Source organism: Chenopodium album, chromosome 17 (genome assembly GCF_948465745.1).
Source record: "Chenopodium album chromosome 17, dcCheAlbu1.1, whole genome shotgun sequence".
Classification (NCBI taxonomy): Eukaryota; Viridiplantae; Streptophyta; class Magnoliopsida; order Caryophyllales; family Amaranthaceae; genus Chenopodium; species Chenopodium album.
Genome location: NC_137850.1, coordinates 33,511,284 through 33,530,828, shown reverse-complemented (window position 1 = coordinate 33,530,828; position 19,545 = coordinate 33,511,284).

Sequence of the window (19,545 nt, the reverse complement as noted above, 5' to 3'; positions counted from 1 at the left end):
TCTCCTACCAATGATCACAAGGTTGTACTTAACATTCTTAAGAAGATCATTTTTCCTAGATTTGGGGTCCCAAGAGTTCTAATTAGTGATGGAGGTTCTCACTTCGCCAAGAAGCAATTGAAGGCTCTTCTTAAGAAATATGGGGTTCATCACAAGGTTGGTCTACCTTACCATCCTCAAACTCAAGGCCAAGTGGAGGTCTCGAATCGTGAAATCAAGAATCTACTTGAGAGGATGGTGAACAAATCAAGGAAAGATTGGTCTCTCAAGCTCGATGACACACTTTGGGCTCTTAGGACGGCGTACAAGACTCCAATCGGCACAACCCCCTATAGGTTGGTCTATGGAAAGGCTTGTCACTTGCCTGTTGAGTTGGAGTATAAAGCTTGGTGGGCTATCAAAGAACTCAATATGGATTTGTCTTTGGCCGGTGAGAAGAGATTGTTGAAGCTCAATGAACTTGAAGAGCTTAGGGATGAAGCTTATGAGAGCTCAAGAATGTATAAGGAGAAGACCAAGAAGTGGCATGACCAACATATTCAAAACAAGAGCTTTAAGGTTAGAGATAAGGTTTTGCTCTTCAACTCAAGGCTTCGCTTGTTTCCGGGTAAACTCAAGTCCAAGTGGTCGAGGCCTTTTGTGGTATCGAAGACTACTCCTTATGGTTCTTTTGAGTTAGATGCGGATGGGAACAAGTTCATGGTCAATGGTCATCGTTTGAAGCATTATTTTTGCAAAGAAGAAGTTGGTCTAATCGAATGTCTAAGGCTTGATCCTTTAGGTCCTAAGCCACCCCCTAGAATGAATTTTTCTCATGGTTAAGCTAGTGACCTCATAAAGAAGCGCTTCTCGGCAGGCAACCCGAGTTCCTAACTCTTTTCTTCTCTATTTTTCTTTCTTGTGGTCGGTTTGGTTGTTTTGTCTATTGTCTTATGGTTTTTGATTTTTTTTTATTTGTAGGTACTTGCCCCCATGGTGCATGTATGGTTGGGAATTGGAGGCCATATGATGGTGATTATTGAGCTAAGTTTGAATTAAGAGAGGAAGAAGAAAAGCAATTCAATGTGCAATGAAGGTGTGAAGCCGCGCCCAAGGAAAGCCCTCTCCAAGAACCCGCGGGCGCGGCTTATGAAGGAGAGGGCGCGGCTCAGGAAGATCAAGAAGCTGAAAACTTTCGGAAGATGCCTGGCCGCGCCCATGGAGAAGGCGCGGCTCAGAAGCCCGCGGGCGCAGCCCTGTTGCCACGGGTCGGCCCGTTGGGTTCTGCAGCACATTTTTGCGAGATAATTTCAGCAGCCAATTCCCCTTTCTTTCATATTTTTGCACCTACATCACTCTCTTACACACTCTCTCTCTAGAAAACCCCAAAAACCCCAGCCCTAACTCCAAAAATTAATCATCAAATTCATCCTAAATCCCACAAAATTCCTTCTCAAAACATCAAATTCATCAACAATTTTCATTCTCCATCATCAAAAATCCAAAAAAATTGAATTTCCACCATTGTTACTCCTTGAAGCACCATTGGAGTTCATGTTCTTGGAGGCTAGTTGGAGGTGATTCATGGCTTCATTGTTGGTATAATCTTCTCCTTTCTAGTTTTTATTGAACTTTTATGCAATTTTGGATGAATTTCATAATTAATTTTTGTGATTTTTGTTGGGAGATTTTTCATGTTTGATTTGGTGAATTTTGTTGTTAGTATTGTTCTAACTCTTGGTTGATTTGTTTTTGTGAGTTGTTTGTTGGAAATATTTGTTGTATTCTTGGTTAATTTGTGTTGCCTTGTGAAGTATATTGCTTGTGGTGGTTGCTTGGTGTAACTTGTGGTGGTTAGTTGATTTGGAGTAAGGTATTTGTGTTATTTCTTGAGAAGAAGAAAAAAATATGAAGGTTGGAACTAGCTCTAAGTAGAGAAAGAGTGGAAAGGAGCCATGAGGTTCATCTTCACAAACCCCTCAAAATGTGGAACCCCCACCACCTTTGCCTCCAACCAAATTCTCCAATAGAAACCATAAAGCCAATTTCGATGCCCTCCAATCACGAAAATCCCTTCCCACCAAACACTACCATCAACCCATAACTACCCAACTTGGCATTGATGAAGATTGTTGGTTCTTTTTCAACAATCTTGGACTAAATGAATTTGTCTCAAGGGCCTACAACACTTACCGAGAGCCCACCCTAGAGTTTCTCGCCTCTTTTGAGAAACATACCTCCGGAAACAACAACATCTCCATTTCCTTCCAACTCTTTAAAAAGAAAGAGACAATGTCCCTCCACAAATTCAATGAATACCTCGGCCTCAACCCCAATGCGGACATCCTCTTACCCGAATATGTCCAACTCCCGGACTACAACCCCCGACGATGGTGGAAGCAAATCTCCCGAAACAACGATTTTGATGCAAAGTATTCTTTGGCTAGTGAGATCATGCACCCCGCTTTGAGATTGCTTCACCGTATACTTGGGTACATGGTCTTCAACAAGCAAGACTTGGGGAAGATAACTTTGGAAGAAATTCGGATTCTTTGGCTTGCATCTAGGCCAGATTTTGGGCATAGAGTTAACTTGGGATTCATCTTCACCCAATGCATCGAGGCCATTGTCTCGGGAAGCAAGAGAGGGGAGATTCATTGTGGAGCTATGGTGACTAGGTTGGCCATAAAGTGTGGCCATGAGGAGAAGTTGCGATCATGCACCATAGTAGGGAAAGGGGATGGGAGTGATATATTGCTTGATGAGAAGCAACTCAAGACAATGCAGTTCATCAAGGGTATCAAAGGGGTCGAGGGAATTTGGAGTCTCCTTGTATCCCGCAAGCACCATTGTTTCCTCCCAAGGCTGAAGTACACCTCCCACACAAGAGAGGGAGCTCAACACCCTTGGTGGGTGAGGAAGGACTCAGGTGTCCTCCCCAACAATGTAGCGGTGGATTTGGAGGAGGTGTTTAAGGAGGATGAGGAGATAGGAATTGAAGGAGAAGAGGAGGATGAAGTAGAGGAACAACAACAACAACAACAACAGCAACATGGGAGAAGAAGAAGGCAACAACAACAACAACAACCCGACTTCCAACAAGACATGGAGAGCATGAGAGCTCAAATGGAGAACATGCAACTTTGCATGCAAGGTATGTACGCTTCTTACCAACATAACGCTTTTCAAACTAACGCCTTATATGATTTGAGTGTGCGTAGGGGGGAGGTCACCCCTCCGGTCAACTATCCTTATACACCGGCCCAACAAGGGCCCGTGGCTTCATGGAATGGTGACAACCTCCCCATGTACCCCTTCTGGCAGGGTGTTGAGAACCCCGATGTGCCTAGGCGTAACTTTCTCGATGAGTCCGATCACTATGATTACCGAGTCTCGGGTGGGAGTGACTATAGGGGTGACCCTAGCTACCACTATGTTCACCCCGATCACCCCGCACTTTGTGTGCAACCCGAGCCCTTTGACCAGTTGACCCCCTCCCAGCTTGACCTTTTCAGAGGTCACTATGGGTTTCCCCTTGGTTACACCGGAGGGTGGGAGCCTCATGGCCCCCCCTCGTACCCCTCCCCAGGGATGATGGTGCCGGCCCTAGTGGCCACTAGTTCCCCCCTTGGTATGCATGTTTCCCCCCCCTTTTGGTCCCTCCCTTGTGTTTTTATTTGCATGTGAAGCATCGAGGACGATGCTCCTATCTAGTGTGGGGGAGTGTTTGAATCAAAAGGGAGTAATTTTGATTAAGTGTAGGGGAAGGCACCAAGGACTCGTGGGAATGTTTGAAAAGCTTATGTTGGGTAGTTTTGTTGTTAAGCGTCGGGTTGTCTAGCTTCTTTATTGTTTAGCTTGTTGTTGTTTGGTAGTGTCTTTGATGATGATGATGATGTCTTTAATGATGGTTTTGGTAGTTAGTTTTGTCCATGGGCCAAGTTTTGTAGCTTTTTGTTTTTCTTCCCCGTTTTGCTAACTCTTTTTCTTTGTCTAGTGTTTGCTTTTGTTTTCTTTTCTCTCTCTCTTCTGTAGCTTTGAAGATCTATGGAAGCAACATTTGGAGCTTTGGAGCTTTGGTAAATGGTTTGGTTGCTTTATCTTTCTTTAAGAGACATTTGGGTGAGACCTTTCCTTTTTCCCTCTTTTCTTTTTTCTTTAAGTGCTTAGTTTAGGTTTAGTCTAGGAAGAGTTGAATGGTTCGAGATTGATTGATTTTGGTTCTAAGGAACCTGGGATCGTTGATGTTGTTATCAACGATCACTTGTATGACGATTGAGACTTACTTGGATTATATGCCTCGATTATGAACCTTTTTAATTTCTTCCTCTTTCTTGTGTGTTTTTCTTGTTCTCTTTTGTGTGACAAACATGACTATGACAAGTTGAAATTTTTTTTTGATGTGGATTTGCTCATTCATTTGGATCTGTGGATTTGTGTGCCTACTTGATGACATGTCTTTGAATGCCTACCTTCCTAGTTGATGAGGGTTTACACGGTTTGAGAATGCTTAGGGTTGAATTAGACACACTGTAAGCTAAGGTAGCCCGGTTTAGAACTTTTGAGGACGTTTGAACCCCTAGTTCACGGGAAAGTGGTAAGATGGTGTTGCTCTCTATGGTGGATAGGATTCCCTTGGTTGGTATTTGCTTATTTCTTATCCCGTGTGAGCGTCATTTGTTCTAGCCTTCATCATTCTTGTGAGCGGCATTTAGGATCCTTAACATGCATATCTTAATCTTTGTGTTGGCATCTTGCTCCCAAGATCGTGACCATATAACTCTAGAGGAGGAAGAGGGAATTTCTTCTCATTTTTCTTTGTTTTCTTTGTGTTTTGTTACAAATTTGGTTTTCATTTTTGCATTCACCCACTTGCTAACCAATTTGAGCCTTATTTCCCCTTTTTTGACTTAGCCATATTACAAACCTAGCGGCCTATGTTCTACCAACCCTTGAGTTAGTGAAGCATTGGCTTGTGAGGTTCGAGTTTGATAATGTTGAAATTGAGCAAGAAAGTTGTGTAATTTGGTTCAAGTAAGGTTTTGAAAGATTATTCATGAAAAGAGTATGCAAAAAGGTTTGGCAAGAAAGTTGAAACTCATGAAAACCAAGCAAAAAAAAAAAAAAAAAAAAAAAACAAAAAAAAAAAATGTGTGAAGGAAATGAAAAGGAATGAAGTAATGTTGTGTGGTTTGTTTTGAAAGGTTGTAAGTTTGAGACTAGGTTCAATTCTTAGGATGTTCTTGAGAGATGGCTACTCTTATGCTTCACTTAGGAATTGCCACCAAAATTTTCAAATTGATTCCCAACCTTGACCCCTAGCCATGACATTACAACCCTAGTTAAGACCCTTGGACTTTAGAGGGGCGTGGTCAAAGAACGGTGGAGGGAGATAGATTTCAACCCTATGGAGAGAGTATGCATAATTGAGATGTCAGGATGACCTTATGATTCCACATAAAAATTTCTTTTTTCGGTTCCCTCGAGGAATCATGAGGAGCTAACTAAGGGATGATTTGAAGCTAGTGGAGAGAACGTGGACCGTCTTGGTTGGGGCTAGGGTGGAGGATGAAATCATTAGTTCTCTATGCTTAGCTTAGGTTTGTCTTCTTCAACCATGAGCATCTTAGAACGTGTTCCCCCTCTTTGAATTGAGAAAGGTAAGTATACTTTGATGCATGTCCCTATGTTTGAGTCCAATTGAAGCATTTCCCACTGTGAAACTTGATTGATTTTCTTAATCCTTGTCATGCTATGTTTCTTGTGTGTGTTGTCTTTTTGTTTTAGTTTTCCTTGCTTGAGGACAAGCAAGAGGCAAGTGTGGGGGATTTTGACGAGTGGCATTTATGCCACTTTTCCATCCTTTTTCTCTAAGGATTCTCCCCTCATTTGCACTTGTTTGAGCCTTTTTAAGCATTTTTACCTTAGTTTTGCCTTCTCCTTTCCTTTCTCGTGTTTCTTTTCCTTTTTCCCCTTTTTGTTGGTTTTTTTAGTGTTTCTTTGTTGTTTTGTAGGTTTTTAGCCCGTTTGGATGAACCTTTGGATGCATGACGAGCTATGGAAAGGAAATATGATGCTCAAGGATGGCACAATGGCAATGGAGAAGTCGCAGGCACGGAGTCAGAGGCCGCGGGCGCGGTTGTTCAAGCTTGAAGATGCCTCAACTTTCGGGAGATGCTGCGCCGCGCCCCAGAAGAAGGCTCTCCTCACTGGCCCGCGGGTGCGGCACCTGGAGCCGCGGGCGCGGCTACTCGAGGCTGGCAGCTCCCCTAATTTCTTGCCGCGGCCTCTCCTCAGCAGGAGAGGCCTCTCCTTTCTTCAGCCGCGGGCGCGGGCGTAGGGGCCTCGGGCGCGGGTTGCTAGGTTAAGCAACTCCATACCCACATTGGAGAGGGTGCGGCTGATGGCTAGAGGGCTCTCCTTGGTGTTTTATTTCCGTCTTTTATGATGCATATAAATAGTTCCCTCATTCAAGTTTTTAATCATCTTTTATCTTATGAACTATTAGCCCTAATCTTAGAGAGAGAAAGTGGATTATGACTCAAGTTTCCTTTATTGTATTCAACTTTGATCAAGTTTAATCTTCAATCTAGCAACCTTTCAAACTTTCCTCTTTCATTAATCTCCTCTTTAGTAATCTCTTATCCTTTCTCTTTCTTTTATTTATTTGCCTCTTAGTTGCTTACTTCTATTAATCTATTATTTCATCTAGTTATTACTATTTTTATTGTTCTTAATCATGTTTTGTTTTGTGTTTCTTGAGTTTATTCCTAATCTTGCTATTATGTTTATTCTCTCTTTTCTAGGCTAATTTCTTAGCTAGGGGAAGGGGGTGGAAAATATGTGTTGAATATTGGATGAATGATGATGGTTGGATTGAATACATGCCTTATATTGATGGAAGATATGATTTTTGATAGCTTGAGATTATTGTTGCACTTTATTTGATTGCTCTCTAGTTTAAATGCATGAAAATGATTTGAACTAGATTAAGATCACCTCTATTTTAATGATTGCATGAGAATGAGTTGTTAAAGTGGAGCTTTATGGATTGTGCTTCTTTATTCTCTTGTTTTGCTTGTAACTAATAAGATGCATGAGAATGATCCAATTTAGTATAGACCTCTTCCATTGATTTGCCTCGGTGATTGCATGAGAATGAATTGTTTAGGTAGAATCTTGTGTTCTTTGGCATGTTCTTCATGATAACTATCATTGTTCCCCTATTTCTAATCATGTTTGACATCCCCGTTTCCCTAGTGTTGTTTTCTCTTGAGTTTATTCATCTCTATCTTTGCTTATTTGTAGTCTTAGTGCTTAATCCAAGAAAATCAATAAAAACATTTCCCTTCTTACTCTTGCATAGTGATTTTGATGTTGAACGAGTGTGCTTCCTTAGTGGTTCGACCCTTTACGTACCCCTATACTTGTATTAGGGTAGTCTAGGATTATAAATGATTAATTTGATTAGGGTAGTAGCTTAACGACCTATCTTATCATTCCGATCATTAGATTAAGTTTTATTCTTTTTATTTTATCTAGTGATTTTTGCGATGTGTGCACTACTCTATTATATGACCGGTTTACCTAAGCTATAAAGTCCACTACTCTAAAGACTCATGCCCAACCAATATAGGAAATGACAAATATCCCCACACTTAAATGGGTGCTATATGTTGTAGTGCTAAAGGGATCTCCTTTTATGTACGCTTGTTATAATGTCCTTGTTTTTTTGTTCCGTAGTTAATACTTGATCCGATAAATATAAGTTTGGACCAAACCCATCGATATTTATCTAAGGATAATTGAGTGTTGTATGGATGAGAATAAAAGAGGGATACATATGGATGGAAATGTATAATTGTACGTATAGATGAATAGTGTTTGTTCCTAAAAAATAGGATCGTGCTTCGTATCATTTCAATGATATTTTGCTTTTCTGAGAATTCTTATCACTTATGAGTTCTGACATTCATTTGACCAAAAAAAAAAAGAGTTATGACATTCACGTTTGTTTTCTTTTTTTTTTGTTTTTTTTTTGTTTTGTTCTTTATCTTTTTTTTATGGTTTGTTTACTCAGTCTAGTTTGTGTATTCTTTCGTCAGTTTTGATAAGCAATTGTCAATAGTGAAATAACGTCACCTTTTTTTATCCCCCGCGGTTAATATTGTATCCAATAAATTTCAATTTGGACCAATTGCATCAATATTTATCTGACGCTAATTGGGACAGCTGGATTTCAGACGTGTCATGTATTGCATTTCACTATTCAAAACACTATTTGACACTATTCAAACACTATTTGACACTATTCCAAATAGTAATTTCCGTTACGTTAATTTACGTTGCCGACGTGAATTTGGTCTTCTGTTTTATTTGTTTTCCTGTTGTTTTGACCTAGTTTTGTATCTTTTATCTTTTTTTTTACGACTATGATAAATATAAATTTGTGTTTTTGTAGAGTAAAGCAAGATAAGGGTTTACCTTTTTTTTAAGGTCATTCGGTCAAGGGAATATAGTTTACTCTTGACTACCTGAAATTTATGTCGTATGACTTAATATTGTATGATTTTACATGGTGTATTTTCACTTTGACCATGTCAATCTTATGATTTTATATGATTTACCTTACTTTATACTTTTAGTAAGGGTTATTATTTGTAATGCTCGTGCTTTTAAGGTTTTGCCGTATGTTTAGATGTTCTTGGGTAAATTTATATGTACTGTCTAATAAGGGCATGGGTTATTATTTTTACTTTTTTTATATAAGCTCTGAAATATTTTGTCCAATCTTATTAGTATTGTAACCTAATGTCTTTGTGTAACTTTCAGAGCTGATATTTATTTTATAAGTGTTGTTTTAATACCTTGGTAAGTATAATAGTCACTAAATAAATTTAGGCACTCTGCTATCGTATACCATGTGAGTATTACTGAGTTGTGACATAACTTGATCATATATTTTCTTTTTTTGTAATACCATGGCATTTTAGAACCTTTTTATGTGAATATTAGAGTTGATTTTATTATGGTTTTCTTTATTTTATCAGTTTAAGTGTTGCAAAACAGATTAAGTAAGTTTGTTACATATAAAACGAAAGAATTTAATATCAAGATTCTCATTATTACCAAAATCTTGATATTTACCAAAATAATCCTTGATTTTTAATTTATTTACTTTTTTTATTTACAAATTAACCCCTTTATTTTCCTATAAATACCCTCCTAATTCTCAAGTTTTAGACACACCAAAAATTCCTACAAATTCTCTCTCTAAAAATTCTCTCTCTAAAAATTCTCCTCTAATCTTTGCTTTAGTTAAAATCTCTCCAATTTAGCTTTATTCTTAAATTATTAGCTTATTAAAAGAATCTTATAATTAAGTTGATATTGTTATTTTTATTTAAGTGTTGTTATCATCTTTAATTCCTATAAAAAAAAAAAACACAAAAATATTTCAAGTTCAAGCATTATTTTTCTTTATTATCCTTGTTAAAAAATATTAGTTTAATTTCTTAAGTATTCCTAGTCCATATTAAAAACCAAAAGAAAGAGTTTGTTTCTCAAGATTTAGCTTTATTTTTCAAGTTTATTTTCTCTAATCAAAAATGAAAAATAAAAAAAAAAATTCTTTAGCTTTATTTTTGCATTAATTTCCTTTAATATCTCAAAACTAAAAAAAAATCACTTAGTCTCTTTTATTGCACTTTAATTAAGGAGTGATCATCTTTTCATCCTTGATAAATAAGAAGGGTTATCCAAAAAACTGCTACATCTAGTTCAAGGTATTATCTTTATTCTTTTCTTAATTTCCTTAATTATTATTATTATGCTAAGTAATGTGTTTGTTTTCATGTGATGTTACCAATAGGGGTAATGACGATATTAGGTGCTAAATTAGCCCTAAATCTTTCATTACTCCACATTAGAAAGCCAAGCCTATTGGTGAGGTGATAGGTTACAAAGAGGGGGGTTAATTGCATTTTGCATTGCAACTTTTTTTATTAATGCATTTTAAATATGAAAGATTAATACATTCATGTGACTGCCTAATGTATATTTTAAAGAATGATTTATTTCTTAAAGTGAGCTTAAAGACCTAAGGAATTAAGAGTTTAAGCAAAGGTTGTTCAAGAGTAAAGAATTACTTACCATGACCCAAAGATAGCCAGTGAAACAACCCTTAATACTAGATCCAGTTCCATTTCTTTAGCTCAAGTGATAGAACTTTTCAAGAGCTTTCCAACCATATCTCACAATAATTTTTTCGATTTTTCTATGATTTTTAATGATTTTTTAGTTCAAGCTATCAAAGAGATGAAATGTGCACGTTTTTCTCTTAATTGCTTTTTAAAATTGTATTAATTTATTTTTAAGGAACTAATGGTGGTATGAAACCTATATTACACTATATTATATATATACTTCTTAACTTATGGAGTTTTAATTAAAATGTCTTTAATCTTATTTTAAAAATGACTTTAGAAATAAGAGTTTTAACAAGCTTTAATTCTAAGTATTATTTTAAGAAACTTTAATCTTATTTTAAAGAAGACTTCAGAAATAAGAGCCTTTAATTCTAAACGTCGTTGTTTTAAAAATCTTTAATCTTATTAAATGATGTCTTAAGGACTTTAATTTTATTTCAAGATGACTTCAGAAATAAAAGTTTTAACAAACATTGTTTTCTTTTATAATTTTGTGAGCCTTTTTATTTCAAACCCTTTAATGACACAAGAATGAATCATAACTTTGCTTGTTTATTCCTGATAATTAATGATAGTTAATATAAGGTTATGGCCTAATTTCCAAACATGAGGTTAGGATTAATTATTTAGTTGTATAAGGTTGTAACAATTATCCATCTCCATAAAAATAAGCTTATATCCCATTATAAGTACCTGGTAGATTAATTGACAATCGAATATAATTAAATAGTTTATTGTTCCCTTTTATTTGGAAGTAAGGCCTTGACAGGTGTCGAGTTTTATTTGGTCAATTCCATTAAGCCTAAACACATAACCCTTAAAACCTTAAAAAATTACCTTCGAGTGAATTTGAAACCCAAAGTGAGATTATATAGTGAACCCTTACAGTTTCACTCCCAAAAATACCTTGATCCACTAAAAGTCGTCAATTGGGACGCATTTGTTGAATTGTCTTATTCAAAAGACATTTTTGGTAATCACTAATTGGGGTGATTTTCCTCAACCAAGGTGGTTCATTTTACTTTTATGAGTGAATCCGTCAAAGATCACTAAAATCCCACTTACAAAAATGAAGTTTATGTCAACAACCCAAGTCAAAAACCCAATGGAATTGGTTATTTAAAACATGGCATCTGTCCAAACTACAAAGGTTTTGATCCTGAGTGAATTCAAAATCTCACTATGATCGGTACGTAGTGCAACTTTGGTGCTCAAACCTACCTTATATTAATTTTTTTTATGTGGTTTACATGCCTTAAAACTTGATTTTTAATAACGCAATAGTAAGAGCCCGTTCCTTAGAATGGAAGGGAAGACGAGTTCCAGATGTTCGATTCTCTTAACCTAATCCCCGAACCCTATGCCTTATTTCTTTTTATGGAGTTAGCAGTTGATTTTTTTTTATTTAAATTGACTGTTTTAAAATCCGTCCTTATTCGAATAAAAATAAGGTGGTGATTCTAAGTCTTTAATTATAAGTCTTATCAGACACTTAAGTGGAACCTTTTATAGACTAATCTTTGTCCACTAAAAACCAAGTACCACATCAGCTTATGTAGTTTACCGGTTTGTCAGGGTCTGCTTTGTCTATGTCTTCAGCTGGAGTTGTGGGGGCGAGTAGGGACACTACTCCTCGTACTCAGATGATGGAGAGACTCTTTGGCTCGACGTTCCCGTATTCACAGACTCGTGATGACACTGATCCTAGTTCTTCTAGATCTGGAGATTCTTGACCGAGGGTTTTTATTATATACTTGGTTGATGACACTTGACACTACTTATGTGCCATGACTCACTTTGTATATTTTATTCACACTTTATGCATATGACATTTTATTTACTCATTTAGTGTGTATATTAGTGTGTGCTTGAGACTGATTTTGTGTGATTGTGTATTTATTAATGACGAAAAAAAAGACCGTTATTTTTTCGTAAGCGGAGGGTACCGGCCTTCTCCCAAAAGGAAAAAGACGAAAAAAGGATGGAAAAAGTTTTACAACTTCCCCAAAAGAAAATAAAATAAGAGGAAATAAAAATGGAACAAGTTTTACAACTTCCCCAAAAATAAAATGAAATAAAAAAGGGAGAATTTTATTAGGTATAAAACTCTCGAAAAAAGAGTTCGAAGGATAAACGGTTAAGGAAAACACAAGAAAAAATCCGAAAAAAATAGGTCAAGAATAAAAATTGATAACGCGTGACCACCGTGACACGTGGGCCTGTACCGTGTCACGGTAAATATTGCCGCGCCACGGTGGACTCTCCCGCGACACTGTATTTCTGACCGTGTCACGGCGGACAAACAGTGCAACAATGCTTTTGCGCGTGCAACTAGATAGATTTTTTGCGTTTCTGGACTCTTGGAGCTATAAAATACGACCAGTTAATTCATGATATGCATAATTACAAAACATAAAATAGCTAGAATTTCATATTTCAATAATAATGTCTCAGAATTTTGATAATACATTGCGTGACTGGTCATATTCTTTGACCAATGCAGACAAAAGAGAGCTAGAATTGTTTCATGTCAGAGGTTTATTAGCATTAAGGCATGTAGCAATTGAACATGACTTTTTGAGAGCAGCCTTAGATTATTGGAGTCCGGAAACCCATTGTTTCAAGTTCGATTATGATGAAATATGTCCTCTGCCGGAAGAATTTGGTGCTATCTTTGGCTTCCCTGCTAGAAATCTCGTTGCAATGCTTACTCTGCGTGAATATTATTATCAGGATTTTGAACGTCATCTAAATTTGACAGATCCAAATTTAAATAGAATTGTGTGTGGTAACGAAGTAGATCTAGAAAAGCTTGCAAATTTATATTTTAATCATCCTATCTCTGAGTCATATCATGTATACGGTAGGAGGGCTTATATTTTTTGCATGTTTAGCAAGCTTTTATTTGCAAACGGTAGAGTAGGGCATGCTAGTCTAGCATCTGTGCTTGAACATGTTGAATCTAGAAGATCCCCTATGCCTACCTGCCTTGGAGAAACATTGTGTGGTCTTGACGAAGCAAAATCTGACCGGAAAGCCATCAGGAAGGGCTCTCTACTACTGTTGCACGTAAAAACAGGTTCTGCTTAATGACCGTGACACGTGGCTGGCACCGTGCCATGGTACTGTTTTCCGCGACACGGTGTTGTATGCCGTGTCAAGGTGCTCCTCTGCTTTTTTTTTTTTTTTTTTGCAATTGATCATCTGCGTTTTTTTTTTTTGCAGATTTGGTTAATAAAGCGTTTTTGAAGCCCCCGACGATATTGAAAAATATGGTCCCAATGATCTAGTTCGTAGGAAGAAAAATTACTCTGCAAACATGTCATATGATGATTGGAAGTTGTTCTTTGCGAAGAGAGAATTTTCCATTCGATGGGTGGTGCCTTGGTGGAGGCTTACTAGGATGGTCGGGACAAATGATACTCTGTATTGTCGTGTTCCTAGTATTTTAAAGTTGAATTTTTATTGCCCTTCCCGATTGATGCGACAATATAGACTTGAACAAGTAGTTCCACGCTATAATGATAGTCCTCGTGAAGTATCATTGCATGAAAGTAATGTTCACAAGTATGAGACCTATTAGATTGGAAGGCCTATGTGGACCGTTTATGCGAGTAACCAAGCTCCTCCCCCCTTATCTAGTGCTTACAAGGCATGGTTGAATCCTCGAAGTAGGAGGGAGCGAATCGGATCACGTAAGTTTGATAGTGATGTGAAGGGACGACTTGGAAGTAAGAAGGCACCTCCTAAAGATCGTCTTGGTCCGAGAACACAAGGGATTGAATTTAAGGCTCCTATCATGCCTAAGAAGAAAATCTATGTGAAAGGAAAGGGTAAAGAAAAGATGGTTTATAGGGAAAAACAACCTAAGAACTATAAAAGGGGTAAAAGGGGTGAAAGTTCAACTAGAGGTGTGACGGTTCGAGCTACAAGAGATACACTAATGGTGAAGGCCGACCTGGTTGAAAAGGAGAAGGAGGTTCCTAAGGTGAAGAAGGATTAGACCAATATTGCTTTGCTTTTATGATTTAAGTTTTAATTTTTAAATAAGGCGTATGATGCCAATAGTTATAGTGACATTTATTTCATTAATAATAGCATATTTATTTTTGCCTTAATTAAAATTTACAATGACTTTTATTATTTTTTTATTATTTATCCGAGTCAAGATGTCGGACTGTTGAGCAATTAGGTTTTGATGATTATAAACTAATGATGATTATCTATCTAACGTGTATGTTAAGTTGTGCATAGAAAGAGCAAGTTATGCTTGGAACAGGATACAAGGAACCTGAGTAATGACAGGTATATATGTAAGGAACTTGAGCAATATAGGATAAGCAATAGAGGAACAAGAACAACGATAAGTGTTATGGTTGATAAGCATGATGATGGCTAAGGAACCATGAAGGTAACTATGTAAACATGTGTTTGCATATGTTAGCTTCATAAGGTAAGTATCCTATACATATATAGGTCATGTATGTGTAGGAGTCTTTTAATTTAGTTTAGTTTTCTTTATTGTTTTTATAAATGAAAAAACTAACCTTCTGAGTTACTTTGTTATCCTCAGAAGTTTGCTCAGTTTGTCATCATTAAAAAGGGGCAACTTGTTGACCCTTATGAGGTTTTGATGATGATGTTAAGAATTGAGCAAACTTCCATTTAATAAGGATTTTCTAGTGTTGTGATGTTGGCAGGTTCAGTAAGCGTAGAGGGCTGAAGTAGGAACTGGAACAAAGGAACTTTGGAAGATCCATGAGGACAAGTAAAGAACAGAAGAAGAGTTCCAGCAATGGAACTTCCCGAAGTTTCTCAACAGGAACTTCAAAACGGGTGTAACGACCTGGTTCTGGTGTAATGCTGGGGCAAACCCTAAGATCCAGAATATATCAAGACTACAGGATTCCAGAACAAGAGTTTCAGAGAAGCAACATGAAGACAGAGAAATAGAAGTATATTGCTCTAGGATTCATGTAAGTATGTTGGACATAAAAGTCGGTCTGGAACAAGTCTATATGGAACCAAGGTGAACTCCAAACAGTTAATGAAATTTGAGTGATTGACTTGTCAGGAACTCAGAGACTGTCAGAGTTCAGGAACCTAATAGGAACTTAAGTATGCACGTCGTTAAAAGTCGGTTTTAATGATATATATATTTACTTAATACGTGCATATCTTTTAGGGATTTGGTTTTACTGAATAAAGATATTTATCTTCTAATAAATCCCTTTTGGAAAAAGATAAATTTTGTTTAAAAAGTATTTTTAAACTAAAAGATAAGATTGGAATAAAAGCTGATTTTATGCTAAGTTATCTTATTATTATTGACAGATTTTATTCTGAACAAAAAGATATATTTTCGGAAAACTTGTTTTTAGAAAATATCTTTTAAACTTATCTTTTCAGAAAATCTATCTTTTTCAAGATGAAATGAATATTTCGAGTGTACTATAAATATGCTCATAAGTATTCATTCAAAGTTGAGGCTGACGAAGTGTAGTGGTCGTGCTTAATGGTTTTATCCTTCACCACGAAGCTAAGCCAGTTCTCCTGGTCAAAGTTCCTATCAGGTTTTGGTTACAGTACGTCCAGTGAGTTCCAGACAGGTCTCGAGTGTCCAATATATTAGTTTTATCTCTTTATTCATAGATATGTATTTAGGGATATTCAATGAGATCTTGTAATGGAAAAAGGTTTTTGAGTGTTTTGTATTTTGGGGTGAGATTGTGAATTCTCTTAAATTCACGCAAGTGATGAGTTTGAAATCTCGTAAAATTCGAGTGGTAGCTGTGAGTGCACAGTGAGTGAAAGGAACCTGAGAAGTGTCTTGGGTCACCTAGGAAGTGTCCTGGGTAAGGGGAGAAAAAGGGTCCTGAGAAGTGTCTTAGGTCTGGTAGGAAGTGTCCTATCATAGAGTCAAGTGTCCGTGGTGGAACTTGCAAAGCAAAGGTCTGTGTAATAGGTTGTACTAGGAGAGTTGCCTATTATAGTGGAATTTGTTTATAAGTCCCAATAGGGCCGAGGTTTTACTTCCAGTTAGGCACTGGATGGTTTCCTCGTAAAACTTGCTGTGTGCTTTAAGTTCCTTTACGTTTCAATTGTTTATTTCCGCATAAGTTCCGCGATTGGAACCTACTACCATTCACCCCCCCTCTTGTAGTAGTTCATCTAAACTAACAATTGGTATCAGAGCAGGTGCTCTTGATAAACCGGGCAACCCCGAGGAGCGAGCAAGTTCCAGGCTAGGATGGATATCTACAAGGAATGCAACGAATGGAACTCAACCCTAGAACGTACCCAATACCACGTGAAGACCAAAGTCTGCTTGTGAAGCAGAAGTGATTCAAAGATGAACATCTTTGAGAAATAGTTCAAGGAACGTATTGTGTAGAATTATGCATATTTGGTCTCTTGGAACCTGGATTACTACTGAATGGAAACTTAATTCTTTGGGCAAGGTAATGAACGTATATTTTGAATATTTGCCAAAGAATGACCTTATCATGTGTATGTGTCATTCTGAATATTTATTATGTAGACACATGATGTTTATTGTTAGTAAAGATAGTTGGTTTAACCGTAGTTGTTTTAATTATGGATTATTGACGTTAACTACTAACATGAAGGTACCCAATATATATTGGGTAACCAAAGCCAAAAGATGACTGATTTTGCAGGCTATATGAGTGGAGACAACTTATTAATAACGATGATCTTTGGTTGTTTGTATATAAGGAATTATGTGCAAGTTCCTCTCACTAGAAAGCCTTTATAAGAGGGTTATAGTAGGTGAAGCGACAATATGGATAAGTGTGTAAGTCACCTATACATCTCTCTGTAAATATTGGTCATGTGCTTTTGGTATGTATTAATCCTTCACAAATTCCTATTGAAATTCAATTCCCTATTCTTATGAAGGTTATTTGTGAATGGATAAAAAGAGAAGTTGTTTTGATGTTTATAATGTATATCATGACAAACTAACTTCTCTTCTAGTTTTGTGCAAGTTATTAATGATTGTTTTGTAGGTTTGTCCATTGAGACAAATTGGTGCATAAAAGTTTGTTCCATTAGGAGCTCAGTGCTTAAATTGGTTGGAACTTGGTGAACTTGAAATGATAGAACGAATTAGGGATACAGGAATAACAAAGCTTCTATATCAAGGTGCTATAGGAGTTAGCGTATACGTTCCTGTAAAGATTCTGGTTCAAGTTCCAGTTAAGTTCTTAGTATTCAAAGTTCCTTGGAACAAAGCATTAATTCCTGTAGCAGACTCTTATGAAGGATGATGAGTTAAGATGATTATCTTTGACTGCATGTTGGAGATTCATCATTTCGTTGATGGAACGACATCTAAAAGGGAGTACTCTTACAGGAACTTTATGTTTCAACACTTTTATGCTTTAGGTTTTTTCTATCTCTTTTGACTAACCTACTGACATTTTAAAGGCACAAAGGAATCTCTTGGGTTGTGAACTTTCAGGTTATATCTTTTGAATGATAATATGAGGGACTTTGACAAGGTGTTGAAGAATTTGAGATTAAATCAACACGTTCCTCTACCCAAGATACAATGGTCTAAAGGACCAGAAGACATGTTCCAACTTTATGTCAAAAGGAACATGGAAGAGTTGAAGGTTTATAATAGGAGGGAACTCGCATTATCTCGACAGCGAGGTTCCAAAAGAGATGATGATAGCCAAATCAAGGTATCTCTTACTATAAACCTACAATGGAAGAACTTTGACTTATAATACTAACACGAAAGGTAAAATTTCTACATAACAGGAAGTTAGTAAGTCAAGTTCCTATCCCATTGTGAATATTTTTCTCGTCGAGTTTTTAATGCACATTCTGGTTTTCAATTGCTTGTAACTCTATTTGTTTCATGGCTTCAAGATGACATCATCAATAAAGAGTGGAAATGTCACATATGAAGGGAATCAAAAAGGGAACACATCATTTGTGGATCTTAAGGTGATTCCTAACAACAACCTGACATTTCTAGGTTTTATTGAAGATGAGATACTTCTATGCTTCAAACTGTGAACATGTAAATCTTTTCATGCTTGATAAACCTAGTAGGAACTCGATAATAGGTATATGTATATGTAAGTTCCAAACAGGTTAAGATCGAAAAGCATGAGAATCAAACACATGTTACATTCTCTTTCAACATCAGGTAGATGGTAAGCAACACTAATCCATTGGATCTTAGTGATATGGATATGTTTACCATGTGATATGTAGAGACTAATTGAAAGAGATGTCTTGTTTATAAGTAATGAAAGCAAATGTGCACTTGGTTACTTTTCTTAATAGAAGAGACGATGAATTGTTTGAAAGTCTTTTCTATCACAGGGTAATTGGCTAAGTGTTCATCATCTATGAGGTTATAGATCTAACAACGGAACCTAGTTCCAGTCATGTTTAGTGTTTGTTGCAGGAACACAGATTGATAACAAGTTTTCAATTTTGAATCATGAAAGACAAGAAGAGAACAAAGTTATATACTAATGGTCTTTGCAGGTTCTTTGGAATAGTTTTCAATGCCTCTTGCTACATCATCAACACTGAAGCAATAGATCTTTGATTAACAAGACACCCTATGTTCCACTTAGGGATGTTTGATGATAGAAGTGCCAAGGCGATTTATCCATAAACGCCGAGAACAGCAAAACATAAAGAGTTTACCCTATCTTATTTAATGTGCAATAAGTGAACATATTTTGAGACTAACATGTTTGTTCCCATCAGACAGGTGATAAAAGGTGAACTCGCAAGTTCTTGAAGAACTATCTGAGTTCCTAGTAAAGAAATATGTCACTAAGAATAACAGCAAGGGATAGCTACATATGTTGAGGAACTTCGAGATGTTAAGTTCCAACTCATGCAGCAAAGTTCAAAGAACTCAATACAAGAAAGCAAGTTCCAACGAAGTTCCAGAGCTGAGATAATATTTGTTCCGACCAGCAATATCTCAACAAACTATGGAACTAAAGTGTCTTTCATGCATATGTAACCAAAGGGAAAACCTCAACAACCAAGGATCAGAGAAGAGCTCGAGATATCAACTGAAAAAGATGGACTTCATAACTCATAGTTGTATAAAAGATAAGTTTGTTTTTAAGGTTGATGTAAACATATAATTGGTTGTTATCAGGTTAGATGTGCAGCAGGAACTTAATAAGCTTAAAAGGAAGAGGATGCATGTCACATCCTGAACCTATTCTAGAACACCTAAAAAGGGTCGGAGATTAAAAAGGGTGTTCTGGAAAATGCTTATTGAGTAAGGCACGTGGATGGAACAAGGCCAGGTTGGTTCTTAAAAGAAACAACCAATACAAAGGTATGT